Source organism: Orcinus orca, chromosome 19, assembly GCF_937001465.1.
Source record: "Orcinus orca chromosome 19, mOrcOrc1.1, whole genome shotgun sequence".
Lineage (NCBI taxonomy): Eukaryota > Metazoa > Chordata > Mammalia > Artiodactyla > Delphinidae > Orcinus > Orcinus orca.
This window is the reverse complement of record NC_064577.1, coordinates 60994732-61013485: the sequence shown is the minus strand read 5'-3', so window position 1 is coordinate 61013485 and position 18754 is coordinate 60994732. Positions and strand designations below refer to the sequence as shown.

Here is an 18754-nt window from a genome sequence, read left to right as displayed (position 1 = left end):
CCGGGCTGCGGCCGGGCTGCGCCTAGCGCCGCGTGGGCCGGCAGGGCCGATGCCCAAGGGACCGCGGGCCCCGGGCCCTGAAGCCTCCGGGGCCACGTCCCTGTGAGCGACGTGCGGGATCTTGGGCGGGGCGCCAAGCGCCGAAGGGTTTGCTGGGTCACGGCCGCCCTGGGCTGGGAGGTGGTCGCCAAACCCTCCGCCGCCGCCCGATACCCGAGACCTCCGTTCCCCCTGCCTGGGCGGGCCGGCCGCCAGGCTGGCGTTAAGGCGCCAGCGCCAGCGAAACTGGGCCTCAAGAGGCAGCCCGCGGCCCCCGCCCCCGTCTACGGCCATACCACCCTGAACGCGCCCGATCTCGTCTGATCTCGGAAGCTAAGCAGGGTCGGGCCTGGTTAGTACTTGGATGGGAGACCGCCTGGGAATACCGGGTGCTGTAGGCTTTTTGCCTCCCGCTCCGCCCGCCTTCTCCTTTACTCGCCCGCGGCGGGGGCCGCCGGCTCCGCCCCCGCCGGGCCCCGCGGCAGGCCCCACCTCCTCAGGCCCCTCCCACCACGGCGCGCGCCGGCGGGGGCGCTCCCCGCCGGCCCGGCCGGCCAGAAGGCGGCCCTGGAAGGCAGCCGCACCCCAGACGCTCCCGGGGTGGCTGGCCCGGACCCAGACTCCGCCGCGGGCCCACTTGCCGTCCTTTCGGCCCGCGAGCCCCTCGACCTGCACCTGGCCGCCCCCACCGGCGCCCAGCCCCGGCGCCGCCACCTGTGTGCCGGTGTGTCCCTCCACAGCTCCCTCCGACAAAAGCCCCCCACCCCCACCCCGCCCCTCTGGCGTGTCACCGCGGCCGGGTGCGGGAGCGGGATCGAGGGCAGGGGCCGCTTCCCCGGGCCTGCCGGCCACCAGGGGCGGGGTCCTGAGCTCGGCGGGGGGTGTGGGGGCAAGGGTGGCCTTGCCGCGGCTGAGGGGCCGTGGCGACTCAATGGTGGCTCCCAGTGGCTTCGGGCCAGCTGCCGTCGGGCAGGAGGGCCGGCCCGGGCTGCGGCCGGGCTGCGCCTAGCGCCGCGTGGGCCGGCAGGGCCGATGCCCAAGGGACCGCGGGCCCCGGGCCCTGAAGCCTCCGGGGCCACGTCCCTGTGAGCGACGTGCGGGATCTTGGGCGGGGCGCCAAGCGCCGAAGGGTTTGCTGGGTCACGGCCGCCCTGGGCTGGGAGGTGGTCGCCAAACCCTCCGCCGCCGCCCGATACCCGAGACCTCCGTTCCCCCTGCCTGGGCGGGCGAGGGGGCCCTGCCGGGGCGGGCCGGCCGCCAGGCTGGCGTTAAGGCGCCAGCGCCAGCGAAACTGGGCCTCAAGAGGCAGCCCGCGGCCCCCGCCCCCGTCTACGGCCATACCACCCTGAACGCGCCCGATCTCGTCTGATCTCGGAAGCTAAGCAGGGTCGGGCCTGGTTAGTACTTGGATGGGAGACCGCCTGGGAATACCGGGTGCTGTAGGCTTTTTGCCTCCCGCTCCGCCCGCCTTCTCCTTTACTCGCCCGCGGCGGGGGCCGCCGGCTCCGCCCCCGCCGGGCCCCGCGGCAGGCCCCACCTCCTCAGGCCCCTCCCACCACGGCGCGCGCCGGCGGGGGCGCTCCCCGCCGGCCCGGCCGGCCAGGCGGCCAGAAGGCGGCCCTGGAAGGCAGCCGCACCCCAGACGCTCCCGGGGTGGCTGGCCCGGACCCAGACTCCGCCGCGGGCCCACTTGCCGTCCTTTCGGCCCGCGAGCCCCTCGACCTGCACCTGGCCGCCCCCACCGGCGCCCAGCCCCGGCGCCGCCACCTGTGTGCCGGTGTGTCCCTCCACAGCTCCCTCCGACAAAAGCCCCCCACCCCCACCCCGCCCCTCTGGCGTGTCACCGCGGCCGGGTGCGGGAGCGGGATCGAGGGCAGGGGCCGCTTCCCCGGGCCTGCCGGCCACCAGGGGCGGGGTCCTGAGCTCGGCGGGGGGTGTGGGGGCAAGGGTGGCCTTGCCGGGGCTGAGGGGCCGTGGCGACTCAATGGTGGCTCCCAGTGGCTTCGGGCCAGCTGCCGTCGGGCAGGAGGGCCGGCCCGGGCTGCGGCCGGGCTGCGCCTAGCGCCGCGTGGGCCGGCAGGGCCGATGCCCAAGGGACCGCGGGCCCCGGGCCCTGAAGCCTCCGGGGCCACGTCCCTGTGAGCGACGTGCGGGATCTTGGGCGGGGCGCCAAGCGCCGAAGGGTTTGCTGGGTCACGGCCGCCCTGGGCTGGGAGGTGGTCGCCAAACCCTCCGCCGCCGCCCGATACCCGAGACCTCCGTTCCCCCTGCCTGGGCGGGCGAGGGGGCCCTGCCGGGGCGGGCCGGCCGCCAGGCTGGCGTTAAGGCGCCAGCGCCAGCGAAACTGGGCCTCAAGAGGCAGCCCGCGGCCCCCGCCCCCGTCTACGGCCATACCACCCTGAACGCGCCCGATCTCGTCTGATCTCGGAAGCTAAGCAGGGTCGGGCCTGGTTAGTACTTGGATGGGAGACCGCCTGGGAATACCGGGTGCTGTAGGCTTTTTGCCTCCCGCTCCGCCCGCCTTCTCCTTTACTCGCCCGCGGCGGGGGCCGCCGGCTCCGCCCCCGCCGGGCCCCGCGGCAGGCCCCACCTCCTCAGGCCCCTCCCACCACGGCGCGCGCCGGCGGGGGCGCTCCCCGCCGGCCCGGCCGGCCAGAAGGCGGCCCTGGAAGGCAGCCGCACCCCAGACGCTCCCGGGGTGGCTGGCCCGGACCCAGACTCCGCCGCGGGCCCACTTGCCGTCCTTTCGGCCCGCGAGCCCCTCGACCTGCACCTGGCCGCCCCCACCGGCGCCCAGCCCCGGCGCCGCCACCTGTGTGCCGGTGTGTCCCTCCACAGCTCCCTCCGACAAAAGCCCCCCACCCCCACCCCGCCCCGCTGGCGTGTCACCGCGGCCGGGTGCGGGAGCGGGATCGAGGGCAGGGGCCGCTTCCCCGGGCCTGCCGGCCACCAGGGGCGGGGTCCTGAGCTCGGCGGGGGGTGTGGGGGCAAGGGTGGCCTTGCCGGGGCTGAGGGGCCGTGGCGACTCAATGGTGGCTCCCAGTGGCTTCGGGCCAGCTGCCGTCGGGCAGGAGGGCCGGCCCGGGCTGCGGCCGGGCTGCGCCTAGCGCCGCGTGGGCCGGCAGGGCCGATGCCCAAGGGACCGCGGGCCCCGGGCCCTGAAGCCTCCGGGGCCACGTCCCTGTGAGCGACGTGCGGGATCTTGGGCGGGGCGCCAAGCGCCGAAGGGTTTGCTGGGTCACGGCCGCCCTGGGCTGGGAGGTGGTCGCCAAACCCTCCGCCGCCGCCCGATACCCGAGACCTCCGTTCCCCCTGCCTGGGCGGGCGAGGGGGCCCTGCCGGGGCGGGCCGGCCGCCAGGCTGGCGTTAAGGCGCCAGCGCCAGCGAAACTGGGCCTCAAGAGGCAGCCCGCGGCCCCCGCCCCCGTCTACGGCCATACCACCCTGAACGCGCCCGATCTCGTCTGATCTCGGAAGCTAAGCAGGGTCGGGCCTGGTTAGTACTTGGATGGGAGACCGCCTGGGAATACCGGGTGCTGTAGGCTTTTTGCCTCCCGCTCCGCCCGCCTTCTCCTTTACTCGCCCGCGGCGGGGGCCGCCGGCTCCGCCCCCGCCGGGCCCCGCGGCAGGCCCCACCTCCTCAGGCCCCTCCCACCACGGCGCGCGCCGGCGGGGGCGCTCCCCGCCGGCCCGGCCGGCCAGAAGGCGGCCCTGGAAGGCAGCCGCACCCCAGACGCTCCCGGGGTGGCTGGCCCGGACCCAGACTCCGCCGCGGGCCCACTTGCCGTCCTTTCGGCCCGCGAGCCCCTCGACCTGCACCTGGCCGCCCCCACCGGCGCCCAGCCCCGGCGCCGCCACCTGTGTGCCGGTGTGTCCCTCCACAGCTCCCTCCGACAAAAGCCCCCCACCCCCACCCCGCCCCGCTGGCGTGTCACCGCGGCCGGGTGCGGGAGCGGGATCGAGGGCAGGGGCCGCTTCCCCGGGCCTGCCGGCCACCAGGGGCGGGGTCCTGAGCTCGGCGGGGGGTGTGGGGGCAAGGGTGGCCTTGCCGGGGCTGAGGGGCCGTGGCGACTCAATGGTGGCTCCCAGTGGCTTCGGGCCAGCTGCCGTCGGGCAGGAGGGCCGGCCCGGGCTGCGGCCGGGCTGCGCCTAGCGCCGCGTGGGCCGGCAGGGCCGATGCCCAAGGGACCGCGGGCCCCGGGCCCTGAAGCCTCCGGGGCCACGTCCCTGTGAGCGACGTGCGGGATCTTGGGCGGGGCGCCAAGCGCCGAAGGGTTTGCTGGGTCACGGCCGCCCTGGGCTGGGAGGTGGTCGCCAAACCCTCCGCCGCCGCCCGATACCCGAGACCTCCGTTCCCCCTGCCTGGGCGGGCCGGCCGCCAGGCTGGCGTTAAGGCGCCAGTGCCAGCGAAACTGGGCCTCAAGAGGCAGCCCGCGGCCCCCGCCCCCGTCTACGGCCATACCACCCTGAACGCGCCCGATCTCGTCTGATCTCGGAAGCTAAGCAGGGTCGGGCCTGGTTAGTACTTGGATGGGAGACCGCCTGGGAATACCGGGTGCTGTAGGCTTTTTGCCTCCCGCTCCGCCCGCCTTCTCCTTTACTCGCCCGCGGCGGGGGCCGCCGGCTCCGCCCCCGCCGGGCCCCGCGGCAGGCCCCACCTCCTCAGGCCCCTCCCACCACGGCGCGCGCCGGCGGGGGCGCTCCCCGCCGGCCCGGCCGGCCAGAAGGCGGCCCTGGAAGGCAGCCGCACCCCAGACGCTCCCGGGGTGGCTGGCCCGGACCCAGACTCCGCCGCGGGCCCACTTGCCGTCCTTTCGGCCCGCGAGCCCCTCGACCTGCACCTGGCCGCCCCCACCGGCGCCCAGCCCCGGCGCCGCCACCTGTGTGCCGGTGTGTCCCTCCACAGCTCCCTCCGACAAAAGCCCCCCACCCCCACCCCGCCCCTCTGGCGTGTCACCGCGGCCGGGTGCGGGAGCGGGATCGAGGGCAGGGGCCGCTTCCCCGGGCCTGCCGGCCACCAGGGGCGGGGTCCTGAGCTCGGCGGGGGGTGTGGGGGCAAGGGTGGCCTTGCCGCGGCTGAGGGGCCGTGGCGACTCAATGGTGGCTCCCAGTGGCTTCGGGCCAGCTGCCGTCGGGCAGGAGGGCCGGCCCGGGCTGCGGCCGGGCTGCGCCTAGCGCCGCGTGGGCCGGCAGGGCCGATGCCCAAGGGACCGCGGGCCCCGGGCCCTGAAGCCTCCGGGGCCACGTCCCTGTGAGCGACGTGCGGGATCTTGGGCGGGGCGCCAAGCGCCGAAGGGTTTGCTGGGTCACGGCCGCCCTGGGCTGGGAGGTGGTCGCCAAACCCTCCGCCGCCGCCCGATACCCGAGACCTCCGTTCCCCCTGCCTGGGCGGGCGAGGGGGCCCTGCCGGGGCGGGCCGGCCGCCAGGCTGGCGTTAAGGCGCCAGCGCCAGCGAAACTGGGCCTCAAGAGGCAGCCCGCGGCCCCCGCCCCCGTCTACGGCCATACCACCCTGAACGCGCCCGATCTCGTCTGATCTCGGAAGCTAAGCAGGGTCGGGCCTGGTTAGTACTTGGATGGGAGACCGCCTGGGAATACCGGGTGCTGTAGGCTTTTTGCCTCCCGCTCCGCCCGCCTTCTCCTTTACTCGCCCGCGGCGGGGGCCGCCGGCTCCGCCCCCGCCGGGCCCCGCGGCAGGCCCCACCTCCTCAGGCCCCTCCCACCACGGCGCGCGCCGGCGGGGGCGCTCCCCGCCGGCCCGGCCGGCCAGAAGGCGGCCCTGGAAGGCAGCCGCACCCCAGACGCTCCCGGGGTGGCTGGCCCGGACCCAGACTCCGCCGCGGGCCCACTTGCCGTCCTTTCGGCCCGCGAGCCCCTCGACCTGCACCTGGCCGCCCCCACCGGCGCCCAGCCCCGGCGCCGCCACCTGTGTGCCGGTGTGTCCCTCCACAGCTCCCTCCGACAAAAGCCCCCCACCCCCACCCCGCCCCGCTGGCGTGTCACCGCGGCCGGGTGCGGGAGCGGGATCGAGGGCAGGGGCCGCTTCCCCGGGCCTGCCGGCCACCAGGGGCGGGGTCCTGAGCTCGGCGGGGGGTGTGGGGGCAAGGGTGGCCTTGCCGGGGCTGAGGGGCCGTGGCGACTCAATGGTGGCTCCCAGTGGCTTCGGGCCAGCTGCCGTCGGGCAGGAGGGCCGGCCCGGGCTGCGGCCGGGCTGCGCCTAGCGCCGCGTGGGCCGGCAGGGCCGATGCCCAAGGGACCGCGGGCCCCGGGCCCTGAAGCCTCCGGGGCCACGTCCCTGTGAGCGACGTGCGGGATCTTGGGCGGGGCGCCAAGCGCCGAAGGGTTTGCTGGGTCACGGCCGCCCTGGGCTGGGAGGTGGTCGCCAAACCCTCCGCCGCCGCCCGATACCCGAGACCTCCGTTCCCCCTGCCTGGGCGGGCCGGCCGCCAGGCTGGCGTTAAGGCGCCAGCGCCAGCGAAACTGGGCCTCAAGAGGCAGCCCGCGGCCCCCGCCCCCGTCTACGGCCATACCACCCTGAACGCGCCCGATCTCGTCTGATCTCGGAAGCTAAGCAGGGTCGGGCCTGGTTAGTACTTGGATGGGAGACCGCCTGGGAATACCGGGTGCTGTAGGCTTTTTGCCTCCCGCTCCGCCCGCCTTCTCCTTTACTCGCCCGCGGCGGGGGCCGCCGGCTCCGCCCCCGCCGGGCCCCGCGGCAGGCCCCACCTCCTCAGGCCCCTCCCACCACGGCGCGCGCCGGCGGGGGCGCTCCCCGCCGGCCCGGCCGGCCAGAAGGCGGCCCTGGAAGGCAGCCGCACCCCAGACGCTCCCGGGGTGGCTGGCCCGGACCCAGACTCCGCCGCGGGCCCACTTGCCGTCCTTTCGGCCCGCGAGCCCCTCGACCTGCACCTGGCCGCCCCCACCGGCGCCCAGCCCCGGCGCCGCCACCTGTGTGCCGGTGTGTCCCTCCACAGCTCCCTCCGACAAAAGCCCCCCACCCCCACCCCGCCCCTCTGGCGTGTCACCGCGGCCGGGTGCGGGAGCGGGATCGAGGGCAGGGGCCGCTTCCCCGGGCCTGCCGGCCACCAGGGGCGGGGTCCTGAGCTCGGCGGGGGGTGTGGGGGCAAGGGTGGCCTTGCCGCGGCTGAGGGGCCGTGGCGACTCAATGGTGGCTCCCAGTGGCTTCGGGCCAGCTGCCGTCGGGCAGGAGGGCCGGCCCGGGCTGCGGCCGGGCTGCGCCTAGCGCCGCGTGGGCCGGCAGGGCCGATGCCCAAGGGACCGCGGGCCCCGGGCCCTGAAGCCTCCGGGGCCACGTCCCTGTGAGCGACGTGCGGGATCTTGGGCGGGGCGCCAAGCGCCGAAGGGTTTGCTGGGTCACGGCCGCCCTGGGCTGGGAGGTGGTCGCCAAACCCTCCGCCGCCGCCCGATACCCGAGACCTCCGTTCCCCCTGCCTGGGCGGGCGAGGGGGCCCTGCCGGGGCGGGCCGGCCGCCAGGCTGGCGTTAAGGCGCCAGCGCCAGCGAAACTGGGCCTCAAGAGGCAGCCCGCGGCCCCCGCCCCCGTCTACGGCCATACCACCCTGAACGCGCCCGATCTCGTCTGATCTCGGAAGCTAAGCAGGGTCGGGCCTGGTTAGTACTTGGATGGGAGACCGCCTGGGAATACCGGGTGCTGTAGGCTTTTTGCCTCCCGCTCCGCCCGCCTTCTCCTTTACTCGCCCGCGGCGGGGGCCGCCGGCTCCGCCCCCGCCGGGCCCCGCGGCAGGCCCCACCTCCTCAGGCCCCTCCCACCACGGCGCGCGCCGGCGGGGGCGCTCCCCGCCGGCCCGGCCGGCCAGAAGGCGGCCCTGGAAGGCAGCCGCACCCCAGACGCTCCCGGGGTGGCTGGCCCGGACCCAGACTCCGCCGCGGGCCCACTTGCCGTCCTTTCGGCCCGCGAGCCCCTCGACCTGCACCTGGCCGCCCCCACCGGCGCCCAGCCCCGGCGCCGCCACCTGTGTGCCGGTGTGTCCCTCCACAGCTCCCTCCGACAAAAGCCCCCCACCCCCACCCCGCCCCTCTGGCGTGTCACCGCGGCCGGGTGCGGGAGCGGGATCGAGGGCAGGGGCCGCTTCCCCGGGCCTGCCGGCCACCAGGGGCGGGGTCCTGAGCTCGGCGGGGGGTGTGGGGGCAAGGGTGGCCTTGCCGGGGCTGAGGGGCCGTGGCGACTCAATGGTGGCTCCCAGTGGCTTCGGGCCAGCTGCCGTCGGGCAGGAGGGCCGGCCCGGGCTGCGGCCGGGCTGCGCCTAGCGCCGCGTGGGCCGGCAGGGCCGATGCCCAAGGGACCGCGGGCCCCGGGCCCTGAAGCCTCCGGGGCCACGTCCCTGTGAGCGACGTGCGGGATCTTGGGCGGGGCGCCAAGCGCCGAAGGGTTTGCTGGGTCACGGCCGCCCTGGGCTGGGAGGTGGTCGCCAAACCCTCCGCCGCCGCCCGATACCCGAGACCTCCGTTCCCCCTGCCTGGGCGGGCGAGGGGGCCCTGCCGGGGCGGGCCGGCCGCCAGGCTGGCGTTAAGGCGCCAGCGCCAGCGAAACTGGGCCTCAAGAGGCAGCCCGCGGCCCCCGCCCCCGTCTACGGCCATACCACCCTGAACGCGCCCGATCTCGTCTGATCTCGGAAGCTAAGCAGGGTCGGGCCTGGTTAGTACTTGGATGGGAGACCGCCTGGGAATACCGGGTGCTGTAGGCTTTTTGCCTCCCGCTCCGCCCGCCTTCTCCTTTACTCGCCCGCGGCGGGGGCCGCCGGCTCCGCCCCCGCCGGGCCCCGCGGCAGGCCCCACCTCCTCAGGCCCCTCCCACCACGGCGCGCGCCGGCGGGGGCGCTCCCCGCCGGCCCGGCCGGCCAGAAGGCGGCCCTGGAAGGCAGCCGCACCCCAGACGCTCCCGGGGTGGCTGGCCCGGACCCAGACTCCGCCGCGGGCCCACTTGCCGTCCTTTCGGCCCGCGAGCCCCTCGACCTGCACCTGGCCGCCCCCACCGGCGCCCAGCCCCGGCGCCGCCACCTGTGTGCCGGTGTGTCCCTCCACAGCTCCCTCCGACAAAAGCCCCCCACCCCCACCCCGCCCCTCTGGCGTGTCACCGCGGCCGGGTGCGGGAGCGGGATCGAGGGCAGGGGCCGCTTCCCCGGGCCTGCCGGCCACCAGGGGCGGGGTCCTGAGCTCGGCGGGGGGTGTGGGGGCAAGGGTGGCCTTGCCGGGGCTGAGGGGCCGTGGCGACTCAATGGTGGCTCCCAGTGGCTTCGGGCCAGCTGCCGTCGGGCAGGAGGGCCGGCCCGGGCTGCGGCCGGGCTGCGCCTAGCGCCGCGTGGGCCGGCAGGGCCGATGCCCAAGGGACCGCGGGCCCCGGGCCCTGAAGCCTCCGGGGCCACGTCCCTGTGAGCGACGTGTGGGATCTTGGGCGGGGCGCCAAGCGCCGAAGGGTTTGCTGGGTCACGGCCGCCCTGGGCTGGGAGGTGGTCGCCAAACCCTCCGCCGCCGCCCGATACCCGAGACCTCCGTTCCCCCTGCCTGGGCGGGCGAGGGGGCCCTGCCGGGGCGGGCCGGCCGCCAGGCTGGCGTTAAGGCGCCAGCGCCAGCGAAACTGGGCCTCAAGAGGCAGCCCGCGGCCCCCGCCCCCGTCTACGGCCATACCACCCTGAACGCGCCCGATCTCGTCTGATCTCGGAAGCTAAGCAGGGTCGGGCCTGGTTAGTACTTGGATGGGAGACCGCCTGGGAATACCGGGTGCTGTAGGCTTTTTGCCTCCCGCTCCGCCCGCCTTCTCCTTTACTCGCCCGCGGCGGGGGCCGCCGGCTCCGCCCCCGCCGGGCCCCGCGGCAGGCCCCACCTCCTCAGGCCCCTCCCACCACGGCGCGCGCCGGCAGGGGCGCTCCCCGCCGGCCCGGCCGGCCAGGCGGCCAGAAGGCGGCCCTGGAAGGCAGCCGCACCCCAGACGCTCCCGGGGTGGCTGGCCCGGACCCAGACTCCGCCGCGGGCCCACTTGCCGTCCTTTCGGCCCGCGAGCCCCTCGACCTGCACCTGGCCGCCCCCACCGGCGCCCAGCCCCGGCGCCGCCACCTGTGTGCCGGTGTGTCCCTCCACAGCTCCCTCCGACAAAAGCCCCCCACCCCCACCCCGCCCCTCTGGCGTGTCACCGCGGCCGGGTGCGGGAGCGGGATCGAGGGCAGGGGCCGCTTCCCCGGGCCTGCCGGCCACCAGGGGCGGGGTCCTGAGCTCGGCGGGGGGTGTGGGGGCAAGGGTGGCCTTGCCGGGGCTGAGGGGCCGTGGCGACTCAATGGTGGCTCCCAGTGGCTTCGGGCCAGCTGCCGTCGGGCAGGAGGGCCGGCCCGGGCTGCGGCCGGGCTGCGCCTAGCGCCGCGTGGGCCGGCAGGGCCGATGCCCAAGGGACCGCGGGCCCCGGGCCCTGAAGCCTCCGGGGCCACGTCCCTGTGAGCGACGTGCGGGATCTTGGGCGGGGCGCCAAGCGCCGAAGGGTTTGCTGGGTCACGGCCGCCCTGGGCTGGGAGGTGGTCGCCAAACCCTCCGCCGCCGCCCGATACCCGAGACCTCCGTTCCCCCTGCCTGGGCGGGCGAGGGGGCCCTGCCGGGGCGGGCCGGCCGCCAGGCTGGCGTTAAGGCGCCAGCGCCAGCGAAACTGGGCCTCAAGAGGCAGCCCGCGGCCCCCGCCCCCGTCTACGGCCATACCACCCTGAACGCGCCCGATCTCGTCTGATCTCGGAAGCTAAGCAGGGTCGGGCCTGGTTAGTACTTGGATGGGAGACCGCCTGGGAATACCGGGTGCTGTAGGCTTTTTGCCTCCCGCTCCACCCGCCTTCTCCTTTACTCGCCCGCGGCGGGGGCCGCCGGCTCCGCCCCCGCCGGGCCCCGCGGCAGGCCCCACCTCCTCAGGCCCCTCCCACCACGGCGCGCGCCGGCGGGGGCGCTCCCCGCCGGCCCGGCCGGCCAGAAGGCGGCCCTGGAAGGCAGCCGCACCCCAGACGCTCCCGGGGTGGCTGGCCCGGACCCAGACTCCGCCGCGGGCCCACTTGCCGTCCTTTCGGCCCGCGAGCCCCTCGACCTGCACCTGGCCGCCCCCACCGGCGCCCAGCCCCGGCGCCGCCACCTGTGTGCCGGTGTGTCCCTCCACAGCTCCCTCCGACAAAAGCCCCCCACCCCCACCCCGCCCCGCTGGCGTGTCACCGCGGCCGGGTGCGGGAGCGGGATCGAGGGCAGGGGCCGCTTCCCCGGGCCTGCCGGCCACCAGGGGCGGGGTCCTGAGCTCGGCGGGGGGTGTGGGGGCAAGGGTGGCCTTGCCGGGGCTGAGGGGCCGTGGCGACTCAATGGTGGCTCCCAGTGGCTTCGGGCCAGCTGCCGTCGGGCAGGAGGGCCGGCCCGGGCTGCGGCCGGGCTGCGCCTAGCGCCGCGTGGGCCGGCAGGGCCGATGCCCAAGGGACCGCGGGCCCCGGGCCCTGAAGCCTCCGGGGCCACGTCCCTGTGAGCGACGTGCGGGATCTTGGGCGGGGCGCCAAGCGCCGAAGGGTTTGCTGGGTCACGGCCGCCCTGGGCTGGGAGGTGGTCGCCAAACCCTCCGCCGCCGCCCGATACCCGAGACCTCCGTTCCCCCTGCCTGGGCGGGCGAGGGGGCCCTGCCGGGGCGGGCCGGCCGCCAGGCTGGCGTTAAGGCGCCAGCGCCAGCGAAACTGGGCCTCAAGAGGCAGCCCGCGGCCCCCGCCCCCGTCTACGGCCATACCACCCTGAACGCGCCCGATCTCGTCTGATCTCGGAAGCTAAGCAGGGTCGGGCCTGGTTAGTACTTGGATGGGAGACCGCCTGGGAATACCGGGTGCTGTAGGCTTTTTGCCTCCCGCTCCGCCCGCCTTCTCCTTTACTCGCCCGCGGCGGGGGCCGCCGGCTCCGCCCCCGCCGGGCCCCGCGGCAGGCCCCACCTCCTCAGGCCCCTCCCACCACGGCGCGCGCCGGCGGGGGCGCTCCCCGCCGGCCCGGCCGGCCAGAAGGCGGCCCTGGAAGGCAGCCGCACCCCAGACGCTCCCGGGGTGGCTGGCCCGGACCCAGACTCCGCCGCGGGCCCACTTGCCGTCCTTTCGGCCCGCGAGCCCCTCGACCTGCACCTGGCCGCCCCCACCGGCGCCCAGCCCCGGCGCCGCCACCTGTGTGCCGGTGTGTCCCTCCACAGCTCCCTCCGACAAAAGCCCCCCACCCCCACCCCGCCCCTCTGGCGTGTCACCGCGGCCGGGTGCGGGAGCGGGATCGAGGGCAGGGGCCGCTTCCCCGGGCCTGCCGGCCACCAGGGGCGGGGTCCTGAGCTCGGCGGGGGGTGTGGGGGCAAGGGTGGCCTTGCCGGGGCTGAGGGGCCGTGGCGACTCAATGGTGGCTCCCAGTGGCTTCGGGCCAGCTGCCGTCGGGCAGGAGGGCCGGCCCGGGCTGCGGCCGGGCTGCGCCTAGCGCCGCGTGGGCCGGCAGGGCCGATGCCCAAGGGACCGCGGGCCCCGGGCCCTGAAGCCTCCGGGGCCACGTCCCTGTGAGCGACGTGCGGGATCTTGGGCGGGGCGCCAAGCGCCGAAGGGTTTGCTGGGTCACGGCCGCCCTGGGCTGGGAGGTGGTCGCCAAACCCTCCGCCGCCGCCCGATACCCGAGACCTCCGTTCCCCCTGCCTGGGCGGGCCGGCCGCCAGGCTGGCGTTAAGGCGCCAGCGCCAGCGAAACTGGGCCTCAAGAGGCAGCCCGCGGCCCCCGCCCCCGTCTACGGCCATACCACCCTGAACGCGCCCGATCTCGTCTGATCTCGGAAGCTAAGCAGGGTCGGGCCTGGTTAGTACTTGGATGGGAGACCGCCTGGGAATACCGGGTGCTGTAGGCTTTTTGCCTCCCGCTCCGCCCGCCTTCTCCTTTACTCGCCCGCGGCGGGGGCCGCCGGCTCCGCCCCCGCCGGGCCCCGCGGCAGGCCCCACCTCCTCAGGCCCCTCCCACCACGGCGCGCGCCGGCGGGGGCGCTCCCCGCCGGCCCGGCCGGCCAGAAGGCGGCCCTGGAAGGCAGCCGCACCCCAGACGCTCCCGGGGTGGCTGGCCCGGACCCAGACTCCGCCGCGGGCCCACTTGCCGTCCTTTCGGCCCGCGAGCCCCTCGACCTGCACCTGGCCGCCCCCACCGGCGCCCAGCCCCGGCGCCGCCACCTGTGTGCCGGTGTGTCCCTCCACAGCTCCCTCCGACAAAAGCCCCCCACCCCCACCCCGCCCCTCTGGCGTGTCACCGCGGCCGGGTGCGGGAGCGGGATCGAGGGCAGGGGCCGCTTCCCCGGGCCTGCCGGCCACCAGGGGCGGGGTCCTGAGCTCGGCGGGGGGTGTGGGGGCAAGGGTGGCCTTGCCGCGGCTGAGGGGCCGTGGCGACTCAATGGTGGCTCCCAGTGGCTTCGGGCCAGCTGCCGTCGGGCAGGAGGGCCGGCCCGGGCTGCGGCCGGGCTGCGCCTAGCGCCGCGTGGGCCGGCAGGGCCGATGCCCAAGGGACCGCGGGCCCCGGGCCCTGAAGCCTCCAGGGCCACGTCCCTGTGAGCGACGTGCGGGATCTTGGGCGGGGCGCCAAGCGCCGAAGGGTTTGCTGGGTCACGGCCGCCCTGGGCTGGGAGGTGGTCGCCAAACCCTCCGCCGCCGCCCGATACCCGAGACCTCCGTTCCCCCTGCCTGGGCGGGCGAGGGGGCCCTGCCGGGGCGGGCCGGCCGCCAGGCTGGCGTTAAGGCGCCAGCGCCAGCGAAACTGGGCCTCAAGAGGCAGCCCGCGGCCCCCGCCCCCGTCTACGGCCATACCACCCTGAACGCGCCCGATCTCGTCTGATCTCGGAAGCTAAGCAGGGTCGGGCCTGGTTAGTACTTGGATGGGAGACCGCCTGGGAATACCGGGTGCTGTAGGCTTTTTGCCTCCCGCTCCGCCCGCCTTCTCCTTTACTCGCCCGCGGCGGGGGCCGCCGGCTCCGCCCCCGCCGGGCCCCGCGGCAGGCCCCACCTCCTCAGGCCCCTCCCACCACGGCGCGCGCCGGCGGGGGCGCTCCCCGCCGGCCCGGCCGGCCAGAAGGCGGCCCTGGAAGGCAGCCGCACCCCAGACGCTCCCGGGGTGGCTGGCCCGGACCCAGACTCCGCCGCGGGCCCACTTGCCGTCCTTTCGGCCCGCGAGCCCCTCGACCTGCACCTGGCCGCCCCCACCGGCGCCCAGCCCCGGCGCCGCCACCTGTGTGCCGGTGTGTCCCTCCACAGCTCCCTCCGACAAAAGCCCCCCACCCCCACCCCGCCCCTCTGGCGTGTCACCGCGGCCGGGTGCGGGAGCGGGATCGAGGGCAGGGGCCGCTTCCCCGGGCCTGCCGGCCACCAGGGGCGGGGTCCTGAGCTCGGCGGGGGGTGTGGGGGCAAGGGTGGCCTTGCCGGGGCTGAGGGGCCGTGGCGACTCAATGGTGGCTCCCAGTGGCTTCGGGCCAGCTGCCGTCGGGCAGGAGGGCCGGCCCGGGCTGCGGCCGGGCTGCGCCTAGCGCCGCGTGGGCCGGCAGGGCCGATGCCCAAGGGACCGCGGGCCCCGGGCCCTGAAGCCTCCGGGGCCACGTCCCTGTGAGCGACGTGCGGGATCTTGGGCGGGGCGCCAAGCGCCGAAGGGTTTGCTGGGTCACGGCCGCCCTGGGCTGGGAGGTGGTCGCCAAACCCTCCGCCGCCGCCCGATACCCGAGACCTCCGTTCCCCCTGCCTGGGCGGGCGAGGGGGCCCTGCCGGGGCGGGCCGGCCGCCAGGCTGGCGTTAAGGCGCCAGCGCCAGCGAAACTGGGCCTCAAGAGGCAGCCCGCGGCCCCCGCCCCCGTCTACGGCCATACCACCCTGAACGCGCCCGATCTCGTCTGATCTCGGAAGCTAAGCAGGGTCGGGCCTGGTTAGTACTTGGATGGGAGACCGCCTGGGAATACCGGGTGCTGTAGGCTTTTTGCCTCCCGCTCCGCCCGCCTTCTCCTTTACTCGCCCGCGGCGGGGGCCGCCGGCTCCGCCCCCGCCGGGCCCCGCGGCAGGCCCCACCTCCTCAGGCCCCTCCCACCACGGCGCGCGCCGGCGGGGGCGCTCCCCGCCGGCCCGGCCGGCCAGAAGGCGGCCCTGGAAGGCAGCCGCACCCCAGACGCTCCCGGGGTGGCTGGCCCGGACCCAGACTCCGCCGCGGGCCCACTTGCCGTCCTTTCGGCCCGCGAGCCCCTCGACCTGCACCTGGCCGCCCCCACCGGCGCCCAGCCCCGGCGCCGCCACCTGTGTGCCGGTGTGTCCCTCCACAGCTCCCTCCGACAAAAGCCCCCAACCCCCACCCCGCCCCGCTGGCGTGTCACCGCGGCCGGGTGCGGGAGCGGGATCGAGGGCAGGGGCCGCTTCCCCGGGCCTGCCGGCCACCAGGGGCGGGGTCCTGAGCTCGGCGGGGGGTGTGGGGGCAAGGGTGACCTTGCCGGGGCTGAGGGGCCGTGGCGACTCAATGGTGGCTCCCAGTGGCTTCGGGCCAGCTGCCGTCGGGCAGGAGGGCCGGCCCGGGCTGCGGCCGGGCTGCGCCTAGCGCCGCGTGGGCCGGCAGGGCCGATGCCCAAGGGACCGCGGGCCCCGGGCCCTGAAGCCTCCGGGGCCACGTCCCTGTGAGCGACGTGCGGGATCTTGGGCGGGGCGCCAAGCGCCGAAGGGTTTGCTGGGTCACGGCCGCCCTGGGCTGGGAGGTGGTCGCCAAACCCTCCGCCGCCGCCCGATACCCGAGACCTCCGTTCCCCCTGCCTGGGCGGGCGAGGGGGCCCTGCCGGGGCGGGCCGGCCGCCAGGCTGGCGTTAAGGCGCCAGCGCCAGCGAAACTGGGCCTCAAGAGGCAGCCCGCGGCCCCCGCCCCCGTCTACGGCCATACCACCCTGAACGCGCCCGATCTCGTCTGATCTCGGAAGCTAAGCAGGGTCGGGCCTGGTTAGTACTTGGATGGGAGACCGCCTGGGAATACCGGGTGCTGTAGGCTTTTTGCCTCCCGCTCCGCCCGCCTTCTCCTTTACTCGCCCGCGGCGGGGGCCGCCGGCTCCGCCCCCGCCGGGCCCCGCGGCAGGCCCCACCTCCTCAGGCCCCTCCCACCACGGCGCGCGCCGGCGGGGGCGCTCCCCGCCGGCCCGGCCGGCCAGAAGGCGGCCCTGGAAGGCAGCCGCACCCCAGACGCTCCCGGGGTGGCTGGCCCGGACCCAGACTCCGCCGCGGGCCCACTTGCCGTCCTTTCGGCCCGCGAGCCCCTCGACCTGCACCTGGCCGCCCCCACCGGCGCCCAGCCCCGGCGCCGCCACCTGTGTGCCGGTGTGTCCCTCCACAGCTCCCTCCGACAAAAGCCCCCCACCCCCACCCCGCCCCTCTGGCGTGTCACCGCGGCCGGGTGCGGGAGCGGGATCGAGGGCAGGGGCCGCTTCCCCGGGCCTGCCGGCCACCAGGGGCGGGGTCCTGAGCTCGGCGGGGGGTGTGGGGGCAAGGGTGGCCTTGCCGCGGCTGAGGGGCCGTGGCGACTCAATGGTGGCTCCCAGTGGCTTCGGGCCAGCTGCCGTCGGGCAGGAGGGCCGGCCCGGGCTGCGGCCGGGCTGCGCCTAGCGCCGCGTGGGCCGGCAGGGCCGATGCCCAAGGGACCGCGGGCCCCGGGCCCTGAAGCCTCCAGGGCCACGTCCCTGTGAGCGACGTGCGGGATCTTGGGCGGGGCGCCAAGCGCCGAAGGGTTTGCTGGGTCACGGCCGCCCTGGGCTGGGAGGTGGTCGCCAAACCCTCCGCCGCCGCCCGATACCCGAGACCTCCGTTCCCCCTGCCTGGGCGGGCGAGGGGGCCCTGCCGGGGCGGGCCGGCCGCCAGGCTGGCGTTAAGGCGCCAGCGCCAGCGAAACTGGGCCTCAAGAGGCAGCCCGCGGCCCCCGCCCCCGTCTACGGCCATACCACCCTGAACGCGCCCGATCTCGTCTGATCTCGGAAGCTAAGCAGGGTCGGGCCTGGTTAGTACTTGGATGGGAGACCGCCTGGGAATACCGGGTGCTGTAGGCTTTTTGCCTCCCGCTCCGCCCGCCTTCTCCTTTACTCGCCCGCGGCGGGGGCCGCCGGCTCCGCCCCCGCCGGGCCCCGCGGCAGGCCCCACCTCCTCAGGCCCCTCCCACCACGGCGCGCGCCGGCGGGGGCGCTCCCCGCCGGCCCGGCCGGCCAGAAGGCGGCCCTGGAAGGCAGCCGCACCCCAGACGCTCCCGGGGTGGCTGGCCCGGACCCAGACTCCGCCGCGGGCCCACTTGCCGTCCTTTCGGCCCGCGAGCCCCTCGACCTGCACCTGGCCGCCCCCACCGGCGCCCAGCCCCGGCGCCGCCACCTGTGTGCCGGTGTGTCCCTCCACAGCTCCCTCCGACAAAAGCCCCCCACCCCCACCCCGCCCCTCTGGCGTGTCACCGCGGCCGGGTGCGGGAGCGGGATCGAGGGCAGGGGCCGCTTCCCCGGGCCTGCCGGCCACCAGGGGCGGGGTCCTGAGCTCGGCGGGGGGTGTGGGGGCAAGGGTGGCCTTGCCGGGGCTGAGGGGCCGTGGCGACTCAATGGTGGCTCCCAGTGGCTTCGGGCCAGCTGCCGTCGGGCAGGAGGGCCGGCCCGGGCTGCGGCCGGGCTGCGCCTAGCGCCGCGTGGGCCGGCAGGGCCGATGCCCAAGGGACCGCGGGCCCCGGGCCCTGAAGCCTCCGGGGCCACGTCCCTGTGAGCGACGTGCGGGATCTTGGGCGGGGCGCCAAGCGCCGAAGGGTTTGCTGGGTCACGGCCGCCCTGGGCTGGGAGGTGGTCGCCAAACCCTCCGCCGCCGCCCGATACCCGAGACCTCCGTTCCCCCTGCCTGGGCGGGCGAGGGGGCCCTGCCGGGGCGGGCCGGCCGCCAGGCTGGCGTTAAGGCGCCAGCGCCAGCGAAACTGGGCCTCAAGAGGCAGCCCGCGGCCCCCGCCCCCGTCTACGGCCATACCACCCTGAACGCGCCCGATCTCGTCTGATCTCGGAAGCTAAGCAGGGTCGGGCCTGGTTAGTACTTGGATGGGAGACCGCCTGGGAATACCGGGTGCTGTAGGCTTTTTGCCTCCCGCTCCGCCCGCCTTCTCCTTTACTCGCCCGCGGCGGGGGCCGCCGGCTCCGCCCCCGCCGGGCCCCGCGGCAGGCCCCACCTCCTCAGGCCCCTCCCACCACGGCGCGCGCCGGCGGGGGCGCTCCCCGCCGGCCCGGCCGGCCAGAAGGCGGCCCTGGAAGGCAGCCGCACCCCAGACGCTCCCGGGGTGGCTGGCCCGGACCCAGACTCCGCCGCGGGCCCACTTGCCGTCCTTTCGGCCCGCGAGCCCCTCGACCTGCACCTGGCCGCCCCCACCGGCGCCCAGCCCCGGCGCCGCCACCTGTGTGCCGGTGTGTCCCTCCACAGCTCCCTCCGACAAAAGCCCCCAACCCCCACCCCGCCCCGCTGGCGTGTCACCGCGGCCGGGTGCGGGAGCGGGATCGAGGGCAGGGGCCGCTTCCCCGGGCCTGCCGGCCACCAGGGGCGGGGTCCTGAGCTCGGCGGGGGGTGTGGGGGCAAGGGTGACCTTGCCGGGGCTGAGGGGCCGTGGCGACTCAATGGTGGCTCCCAGTGGCTTCGGGCCAGCTGCCGTCGGGCAGGAGGGCCGGCCCGGGCTGCGGCCGGGCTGC

The 18754-nt window shown here is 76.8% G+C and overlaps 18 non-coding genes across 18 annotated transcripts; all 18 read left to right on the top strand.

The window, feature by feature from the left end:
* The first annotated feature begins 321 nt into the window (after positions 1-321).
* Positions 322-440, top strand: LOC125962260 (5S ribosomal RNA). The gene has a single exon (XR_007473781.1). It is a non-coding gene; the product is annotated as a 5S ribosomal RNA (ribosomal RNA).
* Positions 441-1366: 926 nt separating this feature from the next.
* LOC125962259 (5S ribosomal RNA) lies at positions 1367-1485 on the top strand. The gene has a single exon (XR_007473780.1). It is a non-coding gene; the product is annotated as a 5S ribosomal RNA (ribosomal RNA).
* Positions 1486-2419: 934 nt separating this feature from the next.
* LOC125962257 (5S ribosomal RNA) lies at positions 2420-2538 on the top strand. Its single transcript, XR_007473778.1, has one exon. It is a non-coding gene; the product is annotated as a 5S ribosomal RNA (ribosomal RNA).
* Positions 2539-3464: 926 nt separating this feature from the next.
* On the top strand, positions 3465-3583 carry LOC125962256 (5S ribosomal RNA). The gene has a single exon (XR_007473777.1). It is a non-coding gene; the product is annotated as a 5S ribosomal RNA (ribosomal RNA).
* A 903-nt stretch (positions 3584-4486) lies between these two features.
* Positions 4487-4605, top strand: LOC125962255 (5S ribosomal RNA). The gene has a single exon (XR_007473776.1). It is a non-coding gene; the product is annotated as a 5S ribosomal RNA (ribosomal RNA).
* Positions 4606-5531: 926 nt separating this feature from the next.
* On the top strand, positions 5532-5650 carry LOC125962254 (5S ribosomal RNA). The gene has a single exon (XR_007473775.1). It is a non-coding gene; the product is annotated as a 5S ribosomal RNA (ribosomal RNA).
* A 903-nt stretch (positions 5651-6553) lies between these two features.
* LOC125962253 (5S ribosomal RNA) lies at positions 6554-6672 on the top strand. Its single transcript, XR_007473774.1, has one exon. It is a non-coding gene; the product is annotated as a 5S ribosomal RNA (ribosomal RNA).
* Positions 6673-7598: 926 nt separating this feature from the next.
* On the top strand, positions 7599-7717 carry LOC125962252 (5S ribosomal RNA). The gene has a single exon (XR_007473773.1). It is a non-coding gene; the product is annotated as a 5S ribosomal RNA (ribosomal RNA).
* Positions 7718-8643: 926 nt separating this feature from the next.
* LOC125962251 (5S ribosomal RNA) lies at positions 8644-8762 on the top strand. The gene has a single exon (XR_007473772.1). It is a non-coding gene; the product is annotated as a 5S ribosomal RNA (ribosomal RNA).
* Positions 8763-9688: 926 nt separating this feature from the next.
* On the top strand, positions 9689-9807 carry LOC125962250 (5S ribosomal RNA). Its single transcript, XR_007473771.1, has one exon. It is a non-coding gene; the product is annotated as a 5S ribosomal RNA (ribosomal RNA).
* A 934-nt stretch (positions 9808-10741) lies between these two features.
* Positions 10742-10860, top strand: LOC125962249 (5S ribosomal RNA). The gene has a single exon (XR_007473770.1). It is a non-coding gene; the product is annotated as a 5S ribosomal RNA (ribosomal RNA).
* A 926-nt stretch (positions 10861-11786) lies between these two features.
* On the top strand, positions 11787-11905 carry LOC125962248 (5S ribosomal RNA). The gene has a single exon (XR_007473769.1). It is a non-coding gene; the product is annotated as a 5S ribosomal RNA (ribosomal RNA).
* Positions 11906-12808: 903 nt separating this feature from the next.
* LOC125962246 (5S ribosomal RNA) lies at positions 12809-12927 on the top strand. Its single transcript, XR_007473767.1, has one exon. It is a non-coding gene; the product is annotated as a 5S ribosomal RNA (ribosomal RNA).
* Positions 12928-13853: 926 nt separating this feature from the next.
* Positions 13854-13972, top strand: LOC125962245 (5S ribosomal RNA). The gene has a single exon (XR_007473766.1). It is a non-coding gene; the product is annotated as a 5S ribosomal RNA (ribosomal RNA).
* A 926-nt stretch (positions 13973-14898) lies between these two features.
* Positions 14899-15017, top strand: LOC125962244 (5S ribosomal RNA). Its single transcript, XR_007473765.1, has one exon. It is a non-coding gene; the product is annotated as a 5S ribosomal RNA (ribosomal RNA).
* Positions 15018-15943: 926 nt separating this feature from the next.
* LOC125962243 (5S ribosomal RNA) lies at positions 15944-16062 on the top strand. Its single transcript, XR_007473764.1, has one exon. It is a non-coding gene; the product is annotated as a 5S ribosomal RNA (ribosomal RNA).
* A 926-nt stretch (positions 16063-16988) lies between these two features.
* On the top strand, positions 16989-17107 carry LOC125962242 (5S ribosomal RNA). The gene has a single exon (XR_007473763.1). It is a non-coding gene; the product is annotated as a 5S ribosomal RNA (ribosomal RNA).
* A 926-nt stretch (positions 17108-18033) lies between these two features.
* LOC125962241 (5S ribosomal RNA) lies at positions 18034-18152 on the top strand. The gene has a single exon (XR_007473762.1). It is a non-coding gene; the product is annotated as a 5S ribosomal RNA (ribosomal RNA).
* The last annotated feature ends 602 nt before the right edge of the window (positions 18153-18754 follow it).